General features: G+C 40.1%; 1 protein-coding gene across 1 annotated transcript in view; it reads right to left on the reverse strand.

Moving 5' to 3' along the window:
* The window catches only part of LOC309652176 (nuclear RNA export factor 3-like), a gene marked incomplete at its 3' end in the record, with an annotated part of 158908 nt that extends 142379 nt beyond the window's left edge, over window positions 1-16529 (reverse strand). Inside the window, exons 1-2 of the mRNA XM_082445689.1 lie at window positions 12527-16529; window positions 11409-11638 (exon numbers count right to left, since the gene is read on the reverse strand). The remainder of the gene's footprint in view (window positions 1-11408; window positions 11639-12526) is intronic.
* Between the last annotated feature and the right edge of the window lie 11269 nt (window positions 16530-27798).

The following is a 27798-nucleotide window of genomic DNA, read 5'->3' on the forward strand; positions in this document are numbered from 1 at the left end:
CATAGAGGGAACCTACCTCAACATAATAAAGGCCATATATGACAAACCCACAGCAAACATCATTCTCAATGGTGAAAAACTGAAAGCATTTCCTCTAAGATCAGGAACGAGACAAGGATGTCCACTCTCACCACTATTATTCAACATAGTTCTGGAAGTCCTAGCCCCGGCAATCAGAGACGAAAAAGAAATAAAAGGAATACAAATTGGAAAAGAAGAAGTAAAACTGTCACTGTTTGCGGATGACATGATACTATACATAGAGAATCCTAAAACTGCCACCAGAAAACTGCTAGAGCTAATTAATGAATATGGTAAAGTTGCAGGATACAAAATTAATGCACAGAAATCTCTTGCATTCCTATACACTAATGATGAAAAATCTGAAAGAGAAATTATGGAAACACTCCCATTTACCATTGCAACAAAAAGAATAAAATACCTAGGAATAAACCTACTGAGGGAGACAAAAGACCTGTATGCAGAAAACTATAAGACACTGATGAAAGAAATTAAAGATGATACCAACAGATGGAGAGATATACCATGTTATTGGATTGGAAGAATCAATATTGTGAAAATGACTATACTACCCAAAGCAATCTACAGATTCAACACAATCCCTGTCAAATTACCAATGGCATTTTTTACGGAACTAGAACAAATCATCTTAAAATTTGTATGGAGAAAGGATTAACCAAGATGGCGGAGTAGAAGGACGTGCTCTCATTCCCTCTTGCGAGAGCACCAGAATCAAAACTGGCTGCTGGACAATCATTGACAGGAAGACCCTGGACTTCACCAAGGAGGATACCCCACGTCCAAGGACAGAGGAGAAGCCACAGTGAGACGGTAGGAGGGGCGCAATCAGAGTAAAATCAAATCCCATAACTGCTGGGTGGGTGACTCACAGACTGGCGAACACTTATACCACAGAAGTCCACCCACTGGAGTGAAGGTTCTGAGCCCCACGTCAGGCTTCCCAACCTGGGGGTCCGGCAACGGGAGGAGGAATTCCTAGAGAATCAGACCTTGAAGCCTAGTGGGAGTTGATTGCAGGACTTTGACAGGACTGGTGGAAACAGAGACCCCACTCTTGGAGGGCACACACAAAGTAATGTGTGCATCGGGACCCAGGGGAAGGAGCAGTGACCCTGGGGGAGACTGAACCAGACCTACCTGCTGGTGTTGGGGGGTCTCCTGCAGAGGCGAGTGGTGGCTCTGTTTCACCGTGGGGATAAGGACACTGGCAGCCGAGGTTCTGGGAAGTTATCCTTGGCGTGAGCCCTCCCAGAGTCTGCCATTAACCCCACCAAAGAGCAGGGGTAGGCTCCAGTGTTGGGTTGCCTCAGGCAAAACAACCAACAGGGAGGGAACCCAGCCCCACCCATCAACAGTCAAGTGGATTAAGGTTTTACTGGGCTCTGACCGCCACAGCAACAGGGAGGGAACCCAGCCCCACCCATCAACAATCAAGTGGATTAAGGTTTTACTGAGCTCTGACCACCACAGCAACAGTCAGCTCTACCCACCACCAGAGCCTCCCATCAAGCCTCTTAGATAGCCTCAACCACCAGAGGGCAGACAACAGAAGCAAGAAAAACTACAATCCTGCAGCCTGTGGACCAAAAACCACAGTTACAGAAAGATAGAGAAGATGAAAAGGCAGAGGGCTATGTACCAGATGAAGGAACAAGAAAAAACCCCAGAAAAACAACTAAATGAAGTGGAGATAGGCAACCTTCCAGAGAAAGAATTCAGAATAATGATAGTGAAGATGATCCAGGACCTCGGAATAAGAATGGAGGCAAAGATTGAGAAGATGCAAGAAATGATTAACAAAGACCTAGAAGAATTAAAGAACAAACAAACAGAGATGACCAATACAATAACTGAAATGAAAACTACACTAGAAGAATCAATAGCAGAATAACTGAGGCAGAAGAATGGATAAGTGACCTGGAAGACAGAATGGTGGAATTCACTGCTGCGGAACAGACTAAAGAAAAAAGAATGAAAAGAAATGAAGACAGCCTAAGAGACCTCTGGGACAACATTAAACGCAACAACATTCGCATTATAGGGGTCCCAGAAGGAGAAGAGAGAGAGAAAGGACCCGAGAAAATATTTGAAGAGATTATAGTCGAAAACTTCCCTAACATGGGAAAGGAAATAGCCACCCAAGTCCAGGAAGCGCAGAGAGTCCCATACAGAATAAACCCAAGGAGAAACACGCCGAGACACATAGTAATCAAAGTGGCAAAAATTAAAGACAAAGAAAAATTATTGAAAGCAGCAAGGGAAAAACGACAAATAACATACAAGGGAACTCCCATAAGGTTAACAGCTGATTTCTCAGCAGAAACTCTGCAAGCCAGAAGGGAGTGGCATGATATACTTAAAGTGATGAAAGGGAAGAACCTACAACCAAGATTACTCTACCCGGCAAGGATCTCATTTAGATTTGATGGAGAAATCAAAAGCTTTACGGACAAGCAAAAGCTAAGAGAATTCAGCACCACCAAACCAGCTCTACAACAAATGCTAAAGGAACTTCTCTAAGTGGGAAACACAAGAGAAGAAAAGGACCTACAAAAACAAACCCAAAACAATTAAGAAAATGGTCATAGGAACATACATATCGATAATTACCTTAAACGTGAATGGATTAAATGCTCCAACCAAAAGACACAGGCTTGCTGAATGCATACAAAAACAAGACCCATATATATGCTGTCTACAAGAGACCCACTTCAGACCTAGGGACACATACAGACTGAAAGTGAGGGGATGGGAAAAGATATTCCATGCAAATGGAAATCAAAAGAAAGCTGGAGTAGCTATACTCATATCAGATAAAATAGACTTTAAAATAAAGAACGTTACAAGAGACAAGGAAGGACACTACATAATGATCAAGGGATCAATCCAAGAAGAAGACATAACAAGTATAAATATATATGCACCCAACATAGGAACACCTCAATACATAAGGAAACTGCTAACAGCTCTAAAAGAGGAAATCGACAGTAACACAATAATAGTGGGGGACTTTAACACCTCACTTACACCAATGGACAGATCATCCAAAGTGAAAATAAATAAGGAAACAGAAGCTTTAAATGACACAATAGACCAGATTGATTTAATTGATATTTATAAGACATTCCATCCAAAACCAGCAGATTACACTTTCTTCTCAAGTGCACACAGAACATTCTCCAGGATAGATCACATCTTCGGTCACAAATCAAGCCTCAGTAAATTTTAGAAAATTGAAATCATATCAAGCATCTTTTCTGACCACAACACTGTGAGATTAGAAATGAATTAACAGGGAAAAAAACGTAAAAAACACAAACACATGGAGGCTAAACAGTATGTTATTAAACAACCAAGAGATCACTGAAGAAATCAAAGAGGAAAGCAAAAAATACCTAGAGCCAAATGACAATGAAAACACAATGATCCAAAACCTACGGGATGCAGCAAAAGCAGTTCTAAGAGGGAAGTTTATAGCTATACAAGCCTACCTCAAGAAACAAGAAAAATCTCGAGTAAACAATCTAACCTTACACCTAAAGGAACTAGAGAAAGAAGAACAAACAAAACCCAAAGTTAGCAGAAGGAAAGAAATTATAAAGATCAGATCAGAAATAAATGAAATAGAAACAAAGAAAATAGTAGCAAAGATCAATAAAACTAAAAGCTTGTTCTTGGAGAAGATAAACAAAATGGATAACCATTAGCCAGACTCATCAAGAAAAAGAAGGAGAGGACTCAAATCAATAAAATTAGAAATGAAAAAGGAGAAGTTACAACAGACACTGCAGAAATACAAAGCATCCTAAGAGACTACTACAAGCAACTTTATGCCAATAAAATGGACAACCTGGAAGAAATGGACAAATTCTTAGAAAGGTATAACCTTCCAAGACTGAACCAGGAAGAAACAGAAAATATGAACAGACCAATCACAAGTAATGAAGTTGAAACTGTGATTGAAAATCTTCCAACAAACAAAAGTCCAGGACCAGATGGCTTCACAGGTGAATTCTATCAAACATTTAGAGAAGAGCTAACACCCATCCTTCTCAAACTCTTCCAAAAATTGCAGAGGAAGGAACACTCCAAAACTCATTCTATGAGGCCATCATCACCCTGATACCAAAACCAGACAAAGATACTACAAAAAAAGATAATTACAGACCAATATCACTGATGAATATAGATGCAAAAATCCTCAACAAAATACTAGCAAACAGAATCCAACAACACATTAAACGGATCATTTACCATGATCAAGTGGGATTTATCCCAGGTATGCAAGGATTCTTCAGTATATGCAAATCAATCGATGTGATACACCATATTAACAAATTGAAGAATAAAAACCATACGATCCAATTATACTCCAATAAAGATGTTAAAAAAAAAAACAAAAACCATATGATCATCTCAATAGATGCAGAAAAAGCTTTTGACAAAATTCAACACCCATTTATGATAAAAACTCTCCAGAAAGTGGGCATAGAGGGAACCTACCTCAACATAATAAAGGCCATATACAACAAACCCACAGCAAACATCATTCTCAATGGTGAAAAACTGAAAGCATTTCCTCTAAGATCAGGAATGAGACAAGGATGTCCACTCTCTCCACTATTATTCAACATAGTTTTGGAAGTCCTAGCCATGGCAATCAGAGAAGAAAAAGAAATAAAAGGAATACAAATTGGAAAAGAAGAAGTAAAGCTGTCTCTGTTTGCAGATGACATGATACTATACATAGAGAATCCTAAAAATGCCACCAGAAAACTACTAGAGCTAATCAATGAATTTGGTAAAGTTGCAGGATACAAAATTAATGCACAGAAATCTCTTGCATTCCTATACACTAATGATGAAAAATCTGAAAGTGAGATTATGGAAACACTCCCATTTACCATTGCAATAAAAAGAATAAAATACCTAGGAGTAAACGTACCTAGGGAGACAAAAGACCTGTATGCAGAAAACTATAAGACACTTATGAAAGAAATTAAAGATGATACCAACAGATGGAGAGATATACCATGTTATTGGATTGGAAGAATCAATATTGTGATAATGACTATACTACCCAAAGCAATCTACAGATTCAACACAATCCCTATCAAATTACCAATGGCATTTTTTACGGAACTAGAACAAATCATCTTAAAATTTGTATGGAGACACAAAAGACCCCGAATAGCCAAAGCAGTCTTGAGGGAAAAAAACGGAGCTGGAGGAATCAGACTCCCTGACTTCAGACTATACTACAAAACTACAGTAATCAAGACAATTTGGTACTGGCACAAAAACAGAAACATAGATCAATGGAACAAGATAGAAAGCCCAGAGGTAAACCCACACACCTATGGTCAACTAATCTATGACAAAGGAGGCAAAGATATACAATGGAGAAAAGACAGTCTCTTCAATAAGTGGTGCTGGGAAAACTGGACAGCTACATGTAAAAGAATGAAATTAGAACACTCCCTAACACCATACACAAAAGTAACCTCAAAATGGATTCAAGACCTAAATGTAAGACCGGACACTATAAAACTCTTAGAGGAAAACATAGGAAGAACACTTTTTGACATAAATCACAGCAAGATCTTTTTTGATCCACCTCCTAGAGTAATGGAAATAAAAACAAAAATAAACAAATGGGACCTATTGAAACTTCAAAGCTTTTGCACAGCAAAGGAAACCATAAACAAGACGAAAAGACAACCCTCAGAATGGGAGAAAATATTTGCAAACGAATCAACGGACAAAGGATTAATCTCCAAAATATATAAACAGCTCATGCAGCTCAATATTAAAGAAACAAACAACCCAATCCAAAAATGGGCAGAAGACCTACATAGACATTTCTCCAAACAAGACATACAGACGGCCACGAAGCACATGAAAAGATGCTCAACATCACTAATTATTAGAGAAATGCAAATCAAAACTACAATGAGGTATCACCTCACACCAGTTAGAATGGGCATCATCAGAAAATCTACAAACAACAAATGCTGGAGAGGGTGTGCAGAAAAGGGAACCCTCTTGCACTGTTGGTGGGAATGTAAATTGATACAGCCACTATGGAGAACAATAAGGAGGTTCCTTAAAAAACTAAAAATAGAATTACCATATGACCCAGCAATCCCACTACTGGGCATATACCCAGAGAAAACCGTAATTCAAAAAGACACATGCACCCGAATGTTCATTGCAGCACTATTTACAATAGCCAGGTCATGGAAGCAACCTAAATGCCCATCGACAGACGAATGGATAAAGAAGATGTGGTACATATATACAATGGAATATTACTCAGCCATAAAAAGGAACGAAATTGAGTCATTTGTTGAGACGTGGATGGATCTAGAGACTGTCATACAGAATGAAGTAAGTCAGAAAGAGAAAAACAAATATCGTATATTAACGCATGTATGTGGAACCTAGAAAAATGGTACAGATGAGCCGGTTTGCAGGGCAGAAGTTGAGACACAGATGTAGAGAACGGACATATGGACACCAAGGGGGGAAAACTGCGGTGGGGTGGGGATGGTGGTGTGCTGAATTGGGCGATTGGGATTGACATGTATACACTGATGTGTATAAAATTGATGCCTAATAAGAACCTGCAGTATAAAAAAACAAACAAACAAAACAACTAATACTAAACTTTCATTGGGTTATTTGTATGGAAATATGTTAATATAAATGTTTCAGACATTACATGAAATTTCTAAAAATCTTATATGTTCTGGTATAATAAGTCATAATCCTAGTTATTACCTTAAAATGTATATCTGAGAAATAACTAATTTTCTTGTCAACTGCATTATTATGAACTTTCATCAAATCTTTAACTGTGGTCATTTTTAAGTCTTTTGTCATTTACAGACAGTTCTGGGTGTACTCTGATGCTTTTGCAAATATGTTCGTATAAAAGGCTTTCATCTTTAAGAAATTCATGGAAAAGTCTCTGACAAGTACTGGTTTCTGGTAACTGACTGTACTGCTGAACCGAATGAATAAGCATTTTCAGAACTCTAATGAAAAACTGATGAACTCATAAAAGTGCTAACAAAAGATCAAGATAACAAAAAATTAATTACATGGGACTGAGTGAACTGATGAGGATGAATATAATTTTTGTGACTTTCTGTCTGAATTAAAAAAAAAAATCCCACAAGGACTCAGAGGCAAAGAATATACAAATCAATTTTCACTGCAAAGTAAAGGAGCTGTTACAGTGGAGGATTACTGGACTGAATGTCAATATTATGACATAGTATAAGTGTGTTTCATGTTTGGTAATTGCAATCATTGTTGCTTTTGTTGTGGTCATCCATGTACAATGCCTGGTGTCAGTCTATTTATCTCTTGTAAAAATAAAATATAGTGTGTGTGTGTGAAAAAAAAAGACATAGAGTGGCAGATTGGATTAAAAAAAAACAAAACAAACAAGAGCCTATAATATAGTGCCTACAAGAGACCCACTTCAGGGTAAAGGACACACATAGATTGAAAGTGAGGGGATCGAGAAAGATATTTCATGCAAATGGAAATGACAAGAAAGTGGGGGTTGCATAGTCATGTCAGACAAAATAGACTTTAAAACAAAGGCCATAAAGAAAGATAAAGAGGGACACTATATAATGGTGAAAGGATCAATACATGAGGAGGATTTTACACTCGTCAACATATATGCACCGAATATAGGAACACCTGAATACAGAAAACAACTACTAACAGACATAAAGGGAGAAATCAACAGGAATACAATAAGAGAAGGAGAATTTAACACCCTTCTCACAGCAATGGAGATATCTTCTATACAGAAAATCCATAAGGCAAGAGAGATCCTAAATGATACAATAGAACAGTTAAACTTAATTGATATTTTCAGGACATTACATTAAAAAAACCAGAATGAACATTCTTGTCAAGTGCACATGGAACATTCTCTAGGACTGACCACATGCTAGGGCACAAAACAAAACCTCAAAAATTTAAGAGTATAGAAATTATTTCAAGCATCTTCTCTGACCACAAGGACAGGAAACTAGAAATCAAACACAGGAAAAGAAATGAGGAAAAAAACGACTACATGGAGCCTAAACAACATGCTACTAAAAAACTGTGGGTCAACAAGGAAATCAAAGAAGGAATTAAAGGAATTAAAAAATACCTTGAGACAAATGACAATGAAAACACAACCATACAAAATCTATGGGATGCAGCAAAAGCAGGTCTGAGAGGGAATTTCATAGCGATACAGGCCTTCCTCAGAAAACAAGAAAAATCTCAAATAGACAACTTAACTAACCACTTTAAAAAATTAGAAAAAGAAGAATAAATAAAACCTAAAGTCAGCAGAAGGAAGGAAATAATAAAGATCACAGAGGAAATAAATAAAACAGGTATTAAAAAAATAGGAAAAAACCCAATAAAACCAAGAGCTCGTTCTTGGAAAAGGTAAACAAAATTGACAAACCTCTGGCCCGGCTCACCAAGAAGAAAAGAGAGAGAACCCAAACAAACAAAATAAGAAATGAAAAAGGAGACATAACAACTGATACCGCAGAAATACAAAAAACATAAGGGAATACTATGAACAATTATATGCCAACAAATCTGACAACCTAGAAGAAATGGACAAGTTTCTAGAAACATACAGCCCACCAAAACTGAATTACTAAGAAACAGATAATTTGAACAGACTGATCACTAGAAGTGGAATAGAATCTGTAAAAAAAAAAAAACAAAAACGAAAACAAACCCAAAACTCCCTACAAATAAAAGTCCAGGAACAGATGGCTTCGCAGGTGAATTCTACCAAACATACAAAGAACTTTTACCAATCCTTCCCAAACTCTTCCAAAAGACTGAAGAGAAGGGAACATTCCCAAAGACATTCTATGAAGCCGCCATCACCCTGATACCAAAACCAGACAAAGACATCACCAAAAAAGAAAATTACAGGTCAATATCTTTGATGAATATAGATGAAAATATTATCAACAAAATATTAACAAACTGAATCCAACAACACACACACAAAAGATCATACACCACAACCTAGTGGGATTCATCCCAAGTTCACAAGGATGGTTCAACATACACAAATCAATCAATGTGATACACCACATCAACAAAAGAAAAGACAAATACCACATGATCATCTAAATAGATGCAGAAAAAGCATTTGAAAAATTCAACATCCATTCATGAAAAAAACTCTTACCAAAGTGGGTATAAAGGGATCATATCTCAACATAATAAAAGCCATTCGTTTATGACAAACCCACAGCCAATATAACACTCAACAGTGAAAAGCTGAAAGCCTTCCAGCTAAAATCTGGAACAAGGCAAGGATGCCCACTCTCACCTCTTCTATTCAGCATAGTATTGGAAGTCCTAGCCACAGCAATCAGAGAAGAAAAAGAAATAAAAAGTATCCAAATTGGAAGTGAAGAAGTAAAATTGTCATTATATGCAGACGACATGATACTATATAGAGAAAACCCTAAAGACTCCACACAAAAACTACTAGAGCTGATAAACGAAGTCAGCAAGGTAGCAGGATGCAAGATTAACATACAGAAATTGACTGCATTTCTTTACACTAACAATGAAATATCAGAAAGGGAATGTAAAAAAAAAATACCTTTTAAAATTGCACCCCCAAAAATAAAATATTCAGGAATAAACCTGAGCAAGGAGGTGAAAGACTTATACACTGAGAACTATAAAACATTAATAAAGGAAATTGAAAATAATTAAAAATATGAAAAGATATCCCATGCTCTTGGAGTGGAAGAATCAATATTGTAAAAATGGCCATACTACCCAAAGCAATCTACAGATTTAATGCGATCCCAATCAAATTACCCATGACATATTTCACAGTACTAGAACAAATAAACCTAAAATGTATATGGAACCATAAAAGACCCAGAACTGCCAAAGAAATCCTGAAGAAAAAGAACAAAGCAGGTGGCACAACCCTCCCAGACCTCAGACAATACTACAAAGCTACAGTAATCAAAATGGCATGGTTTTGGCAGAAAAAAACATATATGGATCAATGGAAGAGAATAGAGAGCCCAGAAATAAACCCACACACCTACAGTCAATTAAACTTCAACAAACGAGGCAAAAGTATACAATGGGAAAAAGACAGGCTCTTCTGCAAGTGGTGCTGGGAAAGTTGGACAGCTGCATGCAAATCAATGAAGTTAGAACACACGCTCACACCATACAGAAAAATAAACTCAAAATGGCTTAAAGACTTAAACAGAAGACATGACACCATAAAATTTCTACAAGAGATCATAGGCAAAACGTTCTCTGACATAAATCATACAAATGTTTTCTTAGGTCAGTCTCCCTAGGCAATAGAAATTAAATAAAAAATAAACAAATGGGACCTAATGAAACCTACAAGCTTTTGCACAGCAAAGGAAACCATAAACAACATGAAAAGACAACTTATGGAATGGGAGAAATTTTTGCAAATGACCTACAAGGGCTTAATTTCCAAAATATACAAACAGCTCATACAAATCAACACCACCACCAAAAACACAAATCAAACAATGGGCAGAAGACTTAAATAGACATTTCTCCAAAGAAGAAATACAGATGGTCAATAGGCACATGAAAAGACGCTCAACACTGCTAATTATTAGAAAATGCAAATCAAAACTACAATGAGGTACCACCTCACACGGGTGAGAATGGCCATCATCAAAAAGTCTACACACAATAAATGCTGGAGAGGTTGTGGAGAAGAGGGAACCTGGAAATTCCCTGGCAGTCCAGTGATTAGGACTCTGTGCTTTCACTGCTGAGGATGTGGGTTCAATGCCTGGTAGGGGAACTAAGATCCCACAGGCCACGTGGCGTGGCCAAAAAAAAAAAGAAATTTTAAAAGGAGAAAACGGAACCCTCCTGCACTGTTGGTGGGAATGTAAGTTTGTACATACATTGTGGAGAACAGTATGGAGATTCCTAAAAAACTAAAAATAGATCTATCATATGATCCAGCAAACCCACACCTGAGCATATATCCAGAGAAAACTCTAATTCAAAAAGATACATGCACACCAATGTTCATAGCAGCACTATTTACAGTGGCCAAGACATGGAATCAACCTAAATGTCCATCAACAGACGAATGGATAAAGAAGATGTGGTACATATATACAATGGAATATGACTCAGCCATAAAAAGAATGAAATAATGCCTTTTGCAACAATATGGATAGACCTAGAGATTATCATACCACAAAGACAAATATAATATGATATCATCTATATGTAGAATCTAAAACTACATGAAGGGAAAAACAACAAGTGAGCTATCACACCTCTTTCCAACTTGATCTCCGGGCTGAGTATCACAGGAAGGCTGTTACTAGTTCAGCTCTGGACGCCCCACCACACTCTTGGCCAACCGCTTTGGCTCGCGGGATGCCAGTCCCTCGTGGGCTGCTGCTCTGGAGATGCTGGTTACACCTGCTGTCAGTGGATGATCCCTTCATCCGTGCACAACTGCAGTTCAGTCAAGATTTTTGGATGAAAACCGAAAAGGGAAAGACTGCAAAAAGTAAAAATAAAAAAAAAAGGTTCGGAGAAATATGAATTAGGTACAAAGAAATTTCACAAGTTATGGTGCTTGACTCTAGAAAATTAGTTTTCTCTCAGTTTACACTGCTCTGGGGTCCGATTTTATGTATTTAACTGAATTAGGATTTGAGATATGTTGAAGGAGAATAAACGGGTAGGTGTGGTTTTTATATCTGTTACTGCATTTTATCGGCTACTATATCCCACATAAGAATCTCTGGATGATACTGCTATATACAGGTGGAAGAAATGGCAATATCACAGTCCTCACACCGAGAACACAAATGAAAAATGGTTACTCATAAAATGATTAAAAATAATTCATCGTTAACAAATTTAAATTTCTTTTATTTAGCATGATTTGGTTTCCTAAAATACCTCGCATGGAGGATAAATATAAGAGAGGTTGGTTGGGGGGAAAAAAAAAAACACTCAACAATGTCCCTATTCTTTAAGAAACCACCAGAGGAGAGAAAAGGAATCAATTGGAAATACTTAAAAATTAAGATCAAATTACTTTCAAGAGCCTAAGATAATACAATCAAAAGCGTATTTAAATGTATTCATGGAGAAATAAGTTACAGAAATTGAACCAAAAAGGGACTTTAGAAGAACTGAAGAAATGTGGGTCATCAGTGCGGTTTCCTCCCCAAATGACTAGGCTTCCAATAGTGTTTCCTCTTGGACTTTTAAGGGACAGCTAATCCTACCACTAAGAAAATGGTTTCAATCATGAAGGGGAAAAAGCTAATTTTTATTACTAGAAAATGGAATGGAATGATACAACCAGTGAAAATAGCTTACTACACCAAATTTCCAAAGAGTTCTTTTTACAAATGAGTTTATAAAAAAATCTTACTTGAAATACTCGTCATTAACTTCTTGCCATATTGCTGTTTTTTTGTTTGTCTTCCTTTTCTTTAAAATTGGGCCCGCTGCCGGTCAAGCTTCTGCTACCTCAGGTTGCTGCCCTCATCATCTAAGACACTGTAGGGAATCCAGTCGGAACGCGGCTTGCAAGTCATGTCTCTCGGGGGCCGGGCGGCAGCTGCGGCTCCGGAGGCCGGGGCCCGCGGGGGTCGGCGCGGGGGCCCTGCTCAGCTCCCGGGCCGCCCAGGGCCGCATCCTTCCAGACCGGGGCGTTGGGCCCCGCCGAGGCCCGCGCTGCACGCCAGGGTCCCGGCCGCGGGCTCGGCAAGCGACTGCCTGCGGGGCACAATGGGCTAAGCGGTGGACTGTGCGGGGCCATTATCAAATCTGCATGAATATATGTCTCTAGTGCAGTTTTTTCCAAGGAAGATCATGGATTTTACTTAACCATATTGTATTTCACCACTCTTCTAAATGGTCATTTCTATTAGTTATCTCTCTAGGTCAGCCTTTTTAGGGGTCTTTATTGTCAAAATTATTTTCCTAATAACTTCATTTACTTTTTTTAGTCTCATTCTGCCACCTAGTACAGCAGTATCATCCAGAGTTTTAAAATTTCAATGCCTAATGTTCATCAAAACTTCCAAATCATAATGCTGTCAGGAAATTATCTTGTCACCTTACTAACTCTCAATAGGAATGACAGTAGCCTTTCATCAGCAAACATCATATTGGGTTTTCATTTGAGGTCCATGTTCTCACAGTAACATCCTTCTTTGGTTTCTGAGCATGTTAGGTATCTAGCAGGTTTCAAACATTCAAGCCAATTTAGCAACTTTTGAGATTAACATGTCTTTTATCTTTCTGCTTATTCATATAAATCACATTAATAAATTTTCCCTTTTAAATCACGTTAATAAATTTTCCACTATTAAATCACGTTAGCATTCTGGGAAGGAAATAGGTCCTTTCCCATGCAGACTCACGAGCACGGTCACCAGCATGTCAGAGCTCTGATTTCTCATGACTTCTGCACCCTTGGCCATGTGCTTCTTCAACGGTCCCCAAAGTCCTATTGTGTCCTGGGGGCTTCAATTTCCCTGTAGCCGCCCACACCCAGGGCTTAGCCGGACTCTGCTTTAAGGCAAAGCAGAGTGGGCTAGGAGAGTGGGCTTGACCCCTTAATTAGTCTTTCCTTCACGTGATTTTGTTTGAGTCCTCAACTCTCTATGCTCCACATATTTGCCACACAGCTGTGCTGAGAGGGCCACTGTGCTCAACCCCACTGGCCCCCAACTAGGGCAATTTCTGCATTCCAGGCATTCTTCTACCCCTGTTTCTTGACCATTCTAGGACCAACAAGCTGGAATGTACTCAGAAAGCCCTCAAAAAGCACATTTATAATTTGTTTATTCCTTATTCCATCCTCATGGAGAGGCTGGCTACTCCCCCCAGGTCAGTCTCCACACTCACTCAGGGGAGCTGCAGATCATTGCCTGGCAAGTGTGTCAGGGTTGCAAAAGGACATGATGTGTGAGGCTGCTTCGCCTCTTCATAGGGATGGTGACCTTGTAATTTCTTGTCCAATTAATGCAGACACTTTTGAGAATAAAAGGCCCACTAATTGTGCTGGGACAACAGGGAAAATCAGGGTGTGTGGACACCCTTTAAGGGAAAAGAACTGGGGAAAGAGTAAGAATATCTCTTGGGGCTTGGGGATTTGGAGAGCACAAAGGTGAGTGGGAAAATGAGAATGCATCACCTTTTCTTGATTTGTTCTCCTCAGAATTCTGGTGCCTTTGTTTTTTGGAGACAAATAGAGTTGCGAAGCTGCATTAACAAGGAAAAGACACACAACATGGTGACGGTGTCTGTTTGGGTCCTGGAACTGCTGTGAGCTAGTAGCACCAGGCTCCACAGCAAGAGTGATTAAGGACACAGGTTTTGGAGTCAGATTAGACCTGGGTTGAAACTCCAGCTGTCCCTCTTACTAGATGTGGTGCTTTGGGTAAGTGACTTGGCCTCTCTGGACCTCAGTTTCCTCCTCTGTTGAATAGGGTCTACAAGACTGTTGTGAGGACTCAGTGAGACAATGCCGATGGAGTGCCCAGCGAATGGAGGTTATACTTATCCTCAGGCCTGAGATTCAAGCCCTCAGGCAATCGGAGGGGTGAGAGTGAGACTTGGTGCCAGACAGCTGTATGGACACGCTCTCCTGGCTGCCTTGGCCCCATCTGTTTGCTTAGGGCTGACAGTGAGATAAGGGTGGATGACTTTTCCCTCTGGAGCCTCACGTTAGTGAAGTTGCAGAGATAACGCAGCTCTGAGTTGTGATGGGAAGTTGCTAGGGAGCAGGTGGAAAGTGCCTCGTTACTTCGCTGGCTTTGGGAATTGCCGACTCCGTGCTTTGTGGGCCAGCTGTTCCTCCTCACTCCCATGAAGCCTCGGCCCCTCACCCTCTCCCTTTCCTAATCCTATTCACATTCCCTGCCTTGGCTCAAATCCTACCTTCTCTGTGACGATGACTTGACCATCCCAGCCTACAGTGACTTCTCTCTCTTTGAGCCTCAGGACCTTCAACTTTAAAATGGGTGTACTATTTACAACGCCCTTGCAGAAGGGCTGTGATTAGGACTGAATGAAAGAATAGACGTAGCATGACAGGTGCAGTGCCTGGTATAGGCCTACCGTGAGTTCCCTGCCTCTTTCTCTTCCTATTCTCTGAACCTCCATGATGCATGCATCATGGTTGGGATCAGATGCAGCCTTCTACTGCCAACCATTCAGGAGTATGCTTGTGCTAGCTCTCCATTCAATTGTAATGTCACAGAGGTTGGGGGCCACATTTTATCCCTCCTCACCTTTCAGTAGCCAGCTCTATAGAAATCACCATAGTAAACATTTTTTTTTTAATTGAGCACTATATGATTCTATGTGGCAGGCACTCGGCTGCATATGTTATACACATATGTCTAGTACTTACCCTTTGCCCTTATATTTTCCTCTTGGACAGGTAAGTGTAATAATTCTCCCTGTCAAGAAGTGTGAGGCTCAGAGAGGTTGGGTTAACTACCACCCAAGCTCCCACAACTAAGTAAGCGGCCTAGCTAAGAATCAGATCTGAGTTTGACTTCTACGCTAGATTAAGTGTGCAATGAATAGCCCTGAATGGGTGGGTGGGAGGATGGACAGAAGTAGAACCCAGAGTAGGAGTGCCTGTACCGTTCCTTGGACTTTGTAGAGGGAGGCCTGCTTGACAAAAACCTCTAGGTATTTGGATTCAGTGGGTCCCCAAGCTTAGTTAAGGGGATACAGTGCCACTTGGACAGGAAAAAAGAGGGGGGTGATGAGTCAAGCTGAACCCCAGGGAAATTGTCCCAGGGAATTCCATGGTGGCTCCAAGATTCCAAAAATCAGCTGTGGAGAACCCACCCACTGGCCATTCTCAAGGTGAATTGTGGAATAAGCATGGGTTAAACAAACCTCCTTTGAAGAGGATTGTTAACCCAGAAAGGTTTGAATTCCCTTGGAGTCAAGGTGGGGCATTTCACGTCCTTGGTGAAAATCAGGACAGAATATCAAGCCTGCAATGTATGATTACGTGTGGGGATAAACTGTGCTACGCTCTTGCCTCAGGTATGGCGATGGGGAGAGCAGAGGGTATTTGACATTTAATTCGGCAGACTCCAAAGCTCCTATGGCTTGACACTGGCCTGGGAACCCATGATAATGACCTCACAGGCTAGAAGGCTGGTGGTCCTCGGCAAAACACAGTGCCCAAACCACTGGCCCTGGGCCTGAGCAAATCAGGCTGGTGGGACTGTGCTCAGTGAGGCTTTGCCTGGGTCCGGTAGAGGCGGGTCTCCTACAGGTGAGTGATTTAGGGGTTTATGAGCTGTCTCATTGGTCCTGCCAGATCTTCCAGAGGCCTCACTCACTCAGACCAGAGGGAAAAGCCTTTCTCTGGCTGAGCTCCAGAGTTTCCAGCTCTCCCCCTGCCTTGGCTCCCAGGCATTAGCCTCAGTGAGGGAGCAGGGAACATCCAGGCTCTCCCCCTGCCTGTACTGGCCGGCCACAGGAGCATCCCACCACACTCCCTGCTTCTCCTCACAGGATCCTCCCCCCCAGCCCTGTTCAGGGAGGTGTCGTGGTACAAGGAGCAAGAAGCTGGCCTCGAGTGTCCGGTAGAGCTGAGGTCTAATCCCGGCTCACCTGTGTCCTGAACTGTGTGAGGCATGGCAGTTGACTCAACATTCTACTAATAGGTCTATTCTTTGTCCATCAGCAGTATAAACAGCACTTACCTCATAGGGTCTTAAAGATCCATTAAGACGGTTATCATCTGCCCCCTCCCAACTTCCCAGAACGGGGGAAAGGCCAACTGTCAGAAACACAATAAAACTGTCAAATCTGTGTGAAATCATCCACGTAAACTGTACGTTATGTCCGAGTATTATGTGTAGTTCTAGGCAACAGGATAAAAATTGGTAACTGCTTATTAAAACAGAAAGAAAAAGAAAAAGAAAAGGAAAAATTGGTGTTGCCACTTTCAAGTAATTTTCAGTTCTCCAACCACAGTATTACAGCCATGCTATCCTTACGAAGGGTTAGGAGATTTCATGCTAGCGTTGATAACCCAGCCTGCATTCATTTATTCATTTATTCAACAAACATTTACTGAATACCTACTATTGTACATGTGGCACTTCTAGCTGCTGGGAATCAGAAGTGCATAAGCTGACAGTCTGTAAACTGGTTAGAGTCTAGAGGAAGGAAGCAGATACTTTAGACAGATATTTACAATACATTAAATGCTGTGACAGAGATGTGTCCAGGTTATTTGAGGAGCCCAGAGAAGGGGCATCCAACCCAGCCAGGGCGTAGTCAGGAAGCTCTTTCTGGGAGAGGTAAAGTCTAAGATATGTGGGTTTTATGTACCAGTGTTTTCACTGTTCTCAGCTTTGCTATGATGTGTCCAGGTGTGTGTCCAGAATCTAAGGAATCAAGGATACCATCCATTCTAGAAAATTACCAGCTATTTCTTCTTAGTATAGCATTCTTCCCCAGTATCTCCTTCACAAACTCCCATCGGAGGTACTTTTGGCGTTTCGGGTCCGGGCCTTATGTTTCTTGACCTTTCTTTCACCTTTCCTTCTCTTTATCTTTCCAGAAAGCATTCTCCATAATTTCTTTCATTTGTCTTTCAGTAGCTAATTCTCTATCCAGGTGTGTCTAATTGGTTATTTTAAATTATAATAACCTTTTCTTTCAGTGGTTTCATTTTTCACTTTCAGGAATTTTATTTGATTCTTTGCGATATTTGGTTGTTTCTTCCTTATGATGGTTTATATCCGCTCATTAGCTGAAACATGTTAAACACTTTTTCAACAGTTTGCACCTGATGATAAGCCTTTGGAGGGACATATGTTTGTGTTTTTAATTATGAGCATGTTTGGGAGGGCTTTATCTGTGGGAACCTTCTTAAAGCCTCAGTTAAGGGTGGGCTCCTCCAGAAAGGATTTGACTTGCATGTGCCCCATGTCTGGGTTTCCACCAGAATTCCTTGAACCGTACTTATAGTATCAGTTGGAACTCCAAAGCTACATGAGGTCAGAGATGTGATTTCAAATTCTCAAAACTGTGATTTCAAGTTCTCAAAGCAGCCTTTTCACCCTCGTGAGACCCAAGGTATAGAGGTACAAATTTCCTTGTCATCTCCCTTTCCTCGGACTTAAAAGGCCAGATTTTCACTGAGGTTGTTTTCATTCAAGGGTCTGGGATTGGTACAAAAGTTTCAGTTGCCTACTAATCTCTGGCTCTTTTTCAGCTCATACAAGCACTTAAAATAATGTTTATAATAATTTTTTCAGGTATTTATATCTGTTTGGAATGGGAGGTTTTTCACTAATCTATTCCAAATAGTGTGCAAATAAGGAGTACAAGTGACCCTGAAAAGTATAAACCAGACTAGGGTCACACTCGTGTTCAGCCAATTTCTAAGCTACTCTGCAAGGTTTGAGACAACTTACACTCACATGCCTGTTGCCTTGACAGGGCTGCTTGCAGGACTGCACTCAGGAGGGCTCCTGTCCTGCTCCACTGAATCTCACAGTCTCGTCATGTGGTGTCTCCAGCAGGATAGACAGACTTCCTACGTGGCAGCTCAGAGCTCTCAAGGAACAAGGTGGAATGTATCCGTCCTCATAAAGATCACATCTGTAATCACCATAACATCACTTCCACCATGTTCCATTGGTCAAAGCAATCACATGCCTTCCCAGAGTCAAGAGCAAGGGGAAACAGACAGGACCAATCTGTGCTAGGAATGACAAGGAATAAGGGGCCTTCCTGAACATGACACGTAGTGCCATGCAACACACATTTCTTGAGATGATACTTGGTGCCTCACAATGGGTATATCCATATAACAAAGTCCTTGGTTCCCTGGTTCAGAGCAGTAAACTCTGGAATAGTTTTCCACTTGACTTGCCCTAGTAAGGTGACCTGGCCCATGTAGTGGATCCCTCTGATCCAGGGAAGATCTTTTACCCCGAAGAAGCATGAAGTGTCCAACCTTTGTAGACACCCTCTTCTACTCATGGGTCCCTGGGCATAGACACACAGACACACAGATGCACAGATAGAGAGAAAGGACGATGTTTTGAGTGAGTACTAGGTTAAAGGAATTTCAGCCCAGAATCTGGTACCAATATCTGATTTTCCTGACTTGAGGCCACCAAGTTTGCCCATATTCACCTTGGTCCTCTTCTTTCAGGGATTCCCAAACTCCAGACACTTCGATTGCAGTCCTTACCTCTCTATCATGCCTACAGTACCACATATCCACAGAGTCATATGGGGTAGGTTTCAGGTAACGGAAAGAACATAGGGAGAGGGGAAGCAGAAGTAACCCCCCATGTCTGCCATCCCATGCTGGAGGTGGAGATAGAAGTAGGAGAAGAAAATCAAGGTTGCATTTCCTCTTGTTTTAAACTATTTCCTGTCAAGTAGGATAATTCAGAGACGCATGGTTTCTAGGAGCCTCTGATAAGCTCTAGCAATGAAAGGCGATACGGACAACGGAGTGAGATTCCAGAGATCACACAGGTTCCTGCAGTCAAATCTAGCCGGTAGCCATGTGACCTTGTGTACAGCCCTTCACTTCTCTGGGAATATCCCATCTAGAAAAAGTCCCTGAGTTCCTAGAAGGAATACAATTCACTATGCCAGTCCAATTGTTGTAAGCAGCACAGTACTTATGCACATGATTCCTCCTTAAAACCAAATTCCCAATGGTGCATGTAAAATACCTGGATAAGCATCATGTCCTCCCAAAGTCAAATAGCATTTGGCTAACTTCAACACCCAAGATCTGACGTTATTCTCCACTGCCCCTCTGTAGGAAGATGTTGGAAGCACAAGAGTTACGTTATGGACAGCTCTTAGCATTTCAGAAGAATCCTAATGCAACAACAGAGTCCATGAGAAGCAGGACTGGCCATATCACAGCCCCCAGATGGCAAGGACTGGATTCATGACCTGCTAACAGGGAATTTGGGTGCTTTCATGCCCCACGAATGTCCACCAGTGATCCTAGTTTTTTAACTTCCTTGTAATAAGGAGAAATAATAAATGAACAGTTTTTCAAGGTCACTCTTTCCTCTACCCCACACTCATTCTTCTCTCGCCCAGGAGTGACAGGAGAATGAGAGTGACGATGATGCATCAGGAACCAGGACCAGCCCATTTTATTGGCCCGTGTCTTGAAAGATGGGTGTGACTTCTTCCTGCCAAGACAACCTGGTGGGTTCTATTTTTGTCAGGCTGATTGCTTGGAGGAGAACAAAAAAATAATTAAACATTCGTTTAGCTAGAAGAGGAAAACAGGGTCGGGGCAGGGGGAATTGTTTCAATAATTTTAAATGGCAAGGAATCACATCCCTTTCCCACCTCAATCTCAAAGGCCGCACGTGCCGGGAAGACTCCTATTGCTTCAGCCCAGGACAACTCTTCACGCTTAGAATCAATGGCTATACCTTAAGAGCTGCAGGCTTTTCATTGGCTGAGCCAGTCCAGAGTGGTGCTTGGGCTGCTCTGATTGGACACTTCCAGCATCCCCATGACGCCAAGGTGCAAGCCATGAAGGTTTCCGTTTTTCAAAGACAGGAGAAGGTACTCTGGGGGAAAAAACCAAGTAAGATTAATCTGAACCAGTCAGAATAGTAATTTCAGTTTCTTCCACCTTGGATAGGTACTGTTTCTTGAACATTTCGCTTTAATTATTTCCATGCTGTGTTTGGGTCCTCGATTCTGTTTTCAAATGATTTCCATGACACAAGTAACGTTGAAAAAGGTTGAATGGGGTATGTTTGTCCTAGTAATACTACTTTCTCCGACTTGATGCTTATCATCATTTGTTATTTAAGCAGTAAAGCTCTTTCTCTTAGTTCATCATTTCGGTAAACCACACCATTAGGTCATGGTTGCACACTAGGTGCCCTTTCTCCTTAATCAATCACCTTCTGAAGTCAATAATCACATGTACTCATTTGGTCTTATCTTCTTCAACATCAAACCCCATTATTCCTCTCTTTCTTAGATTTCCTGCGTGTCAGTCATCCTTGGGCTCCCAGTCTTCACTCCACGACCCAACTGCAGTGCCTTTTAAACATTGTTTAGTAATGCTCTGCTTGGTTTCTGAATTTACAGATGCGCAACATCCAAGCACAATTAAATATATCCTAGTGTTGTACGTTTCTTCAAATGACTTCTCACAGAGTGCACTATGTACGAGACCAGTTTGCAAGAATAAGTTTGGAAAAGATTTTCTGTGTCTTATTGGCAAACACTGGGAATTCGAAGTAGCAACAATGAACATGAGAGAAAATAAATGGCTTTCTAAAAGTGCTGTGTTTTCAAACTGGCCCATGATGCTCTCTTTGAAAATGTACAGGACTTGACCAAGAGCCCTTCTCATTGAAAATTTTGTTCCAGGTGTGTAAGATGATCCTGAGATACCACACAGACACACCGAATTGCAGGTGATTAGGTGTTAGTTTTTCCCGGTCTCCTTGGAAATCAAATTCGTTTTTTTTTAAATGATTTTGTTTATTTATTTATTTTTTCTTTTTTTTGGCTGCATCTAGTCTTAGTTGCAGCATGTGGGATCTTCATTGAGGCATGCGGGATCTTTCCTTGAGATGCACAGGCTCTTCACTGGGGCACGTGAGCTTCTCTCTAGTTGTGGTGTGGGGGTTTTCTCTTCTCTAGTTGTGGCGTGTGGGCTCCAAAGCAAGTGGTCTCTGTAGCTGTGGCGAGCGGGTTCCAGAGTGTCTGGGCTCTGTACTTTGTGGTACGCGGGCTCTCTAGTTGAGGCGCTCAAGTCAGTAGTTGTGGCGCACGGGGTTAGTTGCCCCTCGGCATGTGGGATCTTAGTTCCCCAACCAGGGATCGAACCCGTGTCCCCTGCATTGGAAGGCAGATTCTTTACCACTGGATCACCAGGGAAGTCCCAGAAATCAAATTATTTTCATCAAATATTTTCATAAGACTCTTATAATCTTCAAGAACAAAAATGATTAATATTCCTCTGCAGGGGGTTGATTTATTTAAAATCCTTAGTCTAATGATCCCAAGGACAGTTTTTGAGGGGTAATGGCCCATCCGAATTCTACAATGGCCAAAAAAAAAAAAAAAAGGCTTTTACAGCCCTCCTCGATCAGGCAATGGCCCCTTTCATAGCCACACAACTCAAGAGTTGTTAAGCTCTCTCTAGTATCCTGCCTCACCCAATTCTTTCTCCTGAGTTGGGGGGTGTCTGAAAATGTTAAAGAAGACTTTCTCTTTTGTCTCACGAGGACAGTGCTGTCTCTTTTCTCAGGGCCTGAAGAAAAGTATTGGTTTCTGTAGGTTGTCCATATTTTGTCTGTTTGGCTGAGAGTGACATCCTTTTCAGGTTTTGACATCCTAATCAATAGTGAAATTTTCAACTGGTTTTAAAAGTATAAAACGAATATCAAACAAAACTGAATAAACCTTGGTGTTTAAAGCAAACCAGAATGCACTTATAAGGACTGAAATGAAATAGTATCTCATCTCTTCACAGAGAGGGGAAAGTCAGAAACTTTTTAAAAATAAATAAAACAGTTCAAATAGTTGAGGAAATTACGTGAGAGGGGTCACCTTATTTTCCCTTAAGGGCTCACCAGTGTTCTCATTATTATCATTATTATTATTATATGAGTATCTACAAGCCATAGCTTATAATCAAACATCAATTTTGAACACAGGGAACAGTCCTATACGCTATCAATTTTGAAGCAATGTGATATCAAGTGTAGAAGTGACCGTGAAAAAATAGAGGGAGCTACAAAAAAATCCTGACAAATGCCAGCCAGCTCAGCACAAGCATTCAGCTCGCCCAAAAATACATGAGAAACAATGAATAATTGCTGCTTTAATCCACTAATTTTGAAGTAATTTACAATGCAGCAATCGCTAAAAGATACACTATTATGAAAAATTCAATTTTTCCAGATTGCTCAGGGATGCAGATGCCTTGATTCATCAAAAAAATTTTGTTTGAGTAAGACTTTCCATCAGTATTCTATGCTTACATGTGTTGGAAGAATTGAAAAACTGTAACTATACCTCCTAGTAAACATCCAATCAGTATTTATCTGTGATAAGAACCAATGTTCCTATAATATAATGGAAGACTCAGGAGATAGGCCCAGCTATAGCTCAAAATTCATGTCTTCTGTGGGTTGAATTCTTTCTCCCTAAAATTCCTAGGCTGATGTCCTAAACCCTAGTACCTGACATGTGATTGTATACAGAGATAGGATCTTTACTGGAGGAATCAAGTTCCACTGCATTCGTTAGGATGGTCCCTAATCCAAAATGACCTGTATCCATATAATGGATGACCTGTATCCATATCCATAGGGGAAATATGGACACAGAGACCTTCACATAGGGGGGAATCTGTGAAGAGATATAGGGGTGTCTCTGCCATCGCCACAAGCCAAGGAGAGAGGACTGGAACAGAGGCTTCCTTCACACCACTCTGAAGCAACCAAACCAGCTGACATCATGATTTGGACTTCCGGCCTCCAGAAGTGTGAGACATTATGTACCTGCTGTTCAAGTAAACCATCTCTGGCATTTTTTACATCAGCCCCAGATAACTAATATAATATCTTAAATCACCACGATTAGAAACACACAACCAATCAAGCAAAGAAGAAAAGAGCAGGCAAATAATCACACCTGATACCCTCTCTGTTACCGAGGCTGAACATCCACGAAGGCACTCTCTTGTTCAGCCTGGAAAACCGGCTTGAACTTCGCACCAATGGCTGTGGCTCACCGTTGCTGGTCTCTCATTGGCTGATTCAGAGCCGAGTGGTCCTTGAGCTTCTCTGATTGGACCTCCCATCATCCGAGGCCTTTATCACCAAGGTGGTTGTTTTCAAAAAATAGAAGAGTAAAGGCTGGAAAAGAAAAGAAACAGATTACCTGAACAAGTTAGAGTAGAAACTTCAGTTAGAAGGTTAAAATTTTTCTGGATAGATTACAATCTGGAATAGACTTTTTTCCTTGAACTTTTTGATTTAGTTATTCATTTGCTGTGCTTGGATCCACACTTTAAATGCATTCCATCACATGAGTAATGGCGAAAAGAGTTTGAATGGGATATTTTTATCCTAGCAATACTATTTTCCACGGGCTGATGCTTACAATTTGTTGATTAAGCAGTGAAGGCTTTCCCTCAGTGTGTCTCTACAGTAAACCGCACCATTAGATCATGATTGCGCACTAGGTACCCTTCTTTCCGCAAGCACCCACTGAAGTGTATAATCACAATCACTCATTCCCCCTTCCCATCTTCAACAACCACAATAACAAAAATCCCATTATCTTCTCTTCTTTCCAGATTTCGTATGTTTTTCTCACCCTTGCACTCCCAGTCTTCACTCTCCACACCCATTATGCTGCACATGTAACGTGTTTCAACAATGCTCCTCTTTCATTTCTGCATTTCCAAATGCAAAACACCCGAAGCAGGATAGCAGTGTCCTGGTGTATTACATCTCTTAGAATTACCTTTCATGTGTGACCAGAGCTATGAGACTAGCATGCAAAAATCACTTTGGTAATACATCTCTGTTTCATACGGAGAAAAACTATCATTTTGAAGCAGCAACCATTAATATGATAGAAATCTAGTGATTTTTCTGAAGTCATCTCTTTTCAAACTGCTCCACACTTGTTCCTCTCAAAAGGCACTTGGCTCCACAAAGGGTTTTGACTTCTGAAATTTTTTCCAGTGTGTACAACAACTTCTAGCTGTTGAGGAAAGTATGCACTCGATTTCGTGGTAGATTTTAATGGTGAGTTGTTCAGCAAACTCTTCTTTTTTTTTTCAAATCCTTTTATTTTAATTTCCAAGATTCCAGAATCGTAATAAGAAATGAACTTCATGAGGGGGCTTATTTGCCTAAATCTTATTTCTATTGAGCTCAAGGAGAGCTTTGGAGATAACATCGGCCCCCTTCATGCTTGCAATAGGCACTGAACTCTCTTTAGTGTCCTGTCCTGCCCCCCATTTTCCTCTTCAGCAAGTGGTGTTCTGTCCAAGGTAGAATAATTTGTTTTTGGTCTCTCCACAAAATGAGCCCAAGAAATTTTTGAATTTTATAGTTTATATGGCTTTTGTCTCATTCTTTGGGTGAGAGAGACATCCTTTACAAACTTCTACATCCTGGTCAAAAGGGTTATTTACAACTTATTTTAAATGTTCAATGAAACACTTCACAATCATGATGAAGTATTGGGCTTTAAAGCAAATCAGAATATATTGCAAAGGATTTAAATCCCACAGAATGTTCTCTCTCAACAGATGTAGGAAGCTAGAAATCCGTTTAAAAAGAAACAATAGAAAATCAGCAACTTCTTTGAAATTTGGCAATACACTTATAGAAAAATGACACAAATAAAAATCTTCATGGGCCACGAAGAAAACACAGTGGAAAAGATATGAACCTTGACATGAACCTTACCATTCAAACCACTTGAGGTAAAAGGAGACATCTTAGGTCTTATATGGCTGATAATCCTCCTCTAAATTGATGCACGGGTCTGAGGAAATGACTTGCTCTGGATTCAGGTACTGAAATCCCCATGATTAACTATAAGTAAGGAACAGCAACAAAACAGGCAAAGTATCACAGTTCCCTTCCCCTTAATCTCCAGGTTGATTATCATAAAAAGGCGATTATCTGTTCAGCTGTGCTCACTGGACCACACTTTGAGCCAGTGGCTGTGGCTCAAAGGCTGCCACTCCCCCAGTGAAGACAAGAGCTGTGCTGCTCTCACGGGACGCTCTCCGATGGATGTAAAATTGCAGGTCATGAAAATTTGTGTTCTAAAGATGGAAAAAGTCTCTGCTGGGAAAGAACTGATTAGATACATCTGTAGGAATTTTTAAAATAATTTCAACAACCAGGGAATTAGAAAAGTGAAATGTTTGTGAAAATTTTCTTTTGCCATTTCTGTACTATATATCTGTCCCCATTTATATATTTTAAGTATGCTTAAATTGGGATATGGTGGAAAATTATAATAGATGTACTGGATGGGCATATATGCTTCTTCACTTTATTTATTGCATATCACACATAAAAAAACTTCTGGCGAATTCCATAGTACAGAAGTGAGAGAATGAGAATAAAATGGGAAATAGGAAAATAATTCAGACCTTATAGAACTCTATCAAGACTGACCTAGAAAAGCACTGAAACTGGGTTCAAGAAAAGGTTGGAATTCTGTAGTTTCACTAGTTTTTCTCTCATTTATTGGCTGAGAGTGACATCCTCCACAAGTTTGTACATCCTAATCCAGGGTTACTGAGAAGTATTTTTTTTTATTATTCTTAAAATTTTTATTGAACTATAGTTGAGTTACAATATTACATTAGTTCAGGTTTACAACACAGTGATTCAATAGTTTTATGTATTATACTCTGTTTAAAGTTATTACCAAAAAAATTGTTATATGTCCCTGTGCTCTCCAGCATATCCTTGTTGCTTATTTTAAAAGTTCAAAATAAATAGTTTAAAATATGATGAAATATTGAGTTCTAACGGAAACCTTAATAAATTACAGAGGACTGGCATCATGGAGTGCATTCTCTCTCTCCAACAATGCAGGAAGTTAGAAATCAATTAAAAAGAAAAGGAATTGGAAAATCAGCAACTACATTGAAATTTAGCAACATACGTATGGAAAAACAAAAGAATAAAAGTCAAGGCACCAAAAAGGAAACACAATGGATATTAAATTCAATAAATATTATCGTAAGCATTAACACTCAAGTTACTTGAAGTAAGAAAGGAGTCATCTTACAGATGAATGGATAAAGAAGATGTGGCACATATATACAATGGAATATTACTCAGCCATGAAAAGAAACGAAATTGAGTTATTTGTAGTGAGGTGGATGGACCTAGAGTCTGTAATACAGAGTGAAGTAAGTCAGAAAGAGAAAAACAAATACCGTATGCTAACACATATATATGGAATCTAAAAAAAGAAAAAGAAAAAAAAAAGGTTATGAAGAAGCTAGGGGCAGGATGGGAATAAAGACGCAGACCTACGTGAGAATGGGCTTGAGGACACGGGGAGGGGGAAGGGTAGGCTGGGACAAAGTGAAAGAGTGGCATGGACATATATACACTACCAAATGTAAAATAGATAGCTAGTGGGAAGCAGCCACATAGCACAGGGAGATCAGCTTGGTGCTTTGTGACCACCTAGAAGGGTGGGATAGAGAGGGTGGGAGGGAGACGCAAGAGGAAGGAGGTATGGGGATGTAGGTATATGTATAGCTGATTCACTTTGTTATAAAGCAGAAACTAATACACCATTGTAAAGCAATTATACTCCAATAAGGATGTTAAGAAAATTAAAAAAATAAAACCCAAACATACATGAGATTGTAAATTATATATTATATATATAATACATATAATATAGTATATGTGTCCAAAAAGCTATAAAATTCCAAGTACACATCTATATTTTTTATTTCAAGAACAACTAATATTACCCCTTCTGTCTTAGATATATTCTGATTCTTCAATTCTTATGTATTTCAAGTAAACTGAAAGTTATTATCAAATCTCATGTTCTTTCTAAATTTTTTGACCACTCTGGAAATTTCAGTTTGCTGGATTCAGATTTATCTGTGAAACCTGG

Source organism: Balaenoptera physalus (genome assembly GCF_965194825.1).
Source record: "Balaenoptera physalus genome assembly, chromosome: X".
NCBI classification, from domain to species: domain Eukaryota; kingdom Metazoa; phylum Chordata; class Mammalia; order Artiodactyla; family Balaenopteridae; genus Balaenoptera; species Balaenoptera physalus.